The sequence below is a fragment of the Rhagoletis zephyria genome, unplaced genomic scaffold (assembly GCF_001687245.7).
Source record: "Rhagoletis zephyria isolate East Lansing unplaced genomic scaffold, Rhagoletis_zephyria_1.1 Rzeph_scaffold_00988, whole genome shotgun sequence".
NCBI classification, from domain to species: domain Eukaryota; kingdom Metazoa; phylum Arthropoda; class Insecta; order Diptera; family Tephritidae; genus Rhagoletis; species Rhagoletis zephyria.
Window position 1 is genome coordinate 65,921 of NW_016158072.1, and position 1,481 is coordinate 67,401.

Consider the following 1,481-nt stretch of genomic DNA (forward strand, 5'->3'; position numbering starts at 1 on the left):
AGCGTGCGCGTGGCGGTAGCGGTGGCCTCTGTGTTGATAAAATATTCGTTGGGACAACGACTCTGTTCATTGAGCCTGTGTGAACTATCGTATTTCGCAACGTCAAATTCTGAATGTCCAGGCAAGCTGAGTAAGCTTCCGGCAATGTTTTTGGTTTTTTTACGATGAGCATGCGAGACAACTCAGGACTCAAACCCCGGATGAATGCATCTAGAGCTCTGTTTCGATATGTTTCCAGAAGGACTGATACTGTCTCCTGAGAGTAATCGTCACACTTAATTTTGTTTACAATAAGCGAGAGTTGGTGGTTAATAGTTGCGTAGAATTCATCCAATTTCGAATTCCCTTGAGCTAACTGATTAAGTTGATGTTCGAGGGTGCGAATATCCCTCTTATCGGCGTAGTGAAGCGAAAGGACTCTTTTTATCTCTGTCCAGTCACTCTCAAAAACGTTATACGCAACCAAGGCTGCATCCGCTCCACCCCGAATTTTTTGCCTTACATGCTGAAGGATTGCGCGATACAAAGGCTTTTCTTTGACCACTTCGTAATCAGTCAAAATGCCCTCGACGTTGTGAACCCACGAGATGTATTGAGAAGGACGAGTCTGCCAATGTTCCTCAAGTCCTGCTCCGATAGTGGTGTTCGCACCGCTGCCGGCACCCCTTGCGGCTGCGTTTTCATGCTAGCCTGTTCTGCGCTACCTAACAGTCCATCAATCCTACCCAGATTTTGGTCCAGAATTGCGCTATTAGACTCAATCCTTCCTAGCCTAGATTCCAGAACGACACCGTTGCTTTCGATACCACTAAGTCGTACCTCAAGCCTCCTAATCTGCTCGAGAAGAGCATTAACACCCCCATTGAGCTCATTAACTTTGGTTGTTAAGGCGTCCATTTCAATACAAGAGTAAATGTAATTTTTTTTTTAATTAATTATTTGTATAACAGAATCAAGGCACGGGATACGCACTAAATATTTTTATAGCACAGTACGATAATGCAATAAAATTTTTCATATTTGGCACACAGTGGCTCTTTAAATTTATATTTCTTTTATATGCGTTTTTTTGTATGGTATTATTTTCCTTCTTCTTTGTTGTTGCTTGAAGTTACCGCTCTTTTCTTACACTTTGACAGTTTCCTGCAAAAGAACAAGAAAAGAACCGTAAATAGGTTTGTGAAAGTTTTACCCTGTTCTGATGTGAACGGCGACATGTACCAGGTTGGCGTTTCACAGTACATTAGTCTTTAAATGCTTTTAGTTCTGGTCAAGGAAGGGCTGTGTAATCCTTTTTAGTCGTCAACAATCAGATTGAGGGCAACCTACTAAGGCACAGCTTGCTCCACAACATAATTTTGGGCCTATCGCAATCTCCAGTGTGGTCTGATGTGTACGCTGGAAGTGCCATCGAAATCAAGGAGTGGCTGCCGTGTTCTTATGTGAACGACAACGTGCACCCAAAACGGGCGTACCTAGAC

General features: G+C 43.1%; 1 protein-coding gene and 1 long non-coding RNA gene across 2 annotated transcripts in view; one reads left to right on the forward strand and one right to left on the reverse strand.

Moving 5' to 3' along the window:
• LOC108362318 (dihydrolipoyllysine-residue succinyltransferase component of 2-oxoglutarate dehydrogenase complex, mitochondrial) overlaps positions 1-1,481 on the reverse strand; it is a 123,708-nt gene that overhangs the window by 60,729 nt on the left and 61,498 nt on the right. The gene's annotated exons all lie outside the window — the stretch shown is intronic.
• LOC108362319 (uncharacterized) overlaps positions 1-1,481 on the forward strand; it is a 9,674-nt gene that overhangs the window by 446 nt on the left and 7,747 nt on the right. The window lies entirely within an intron of this gene.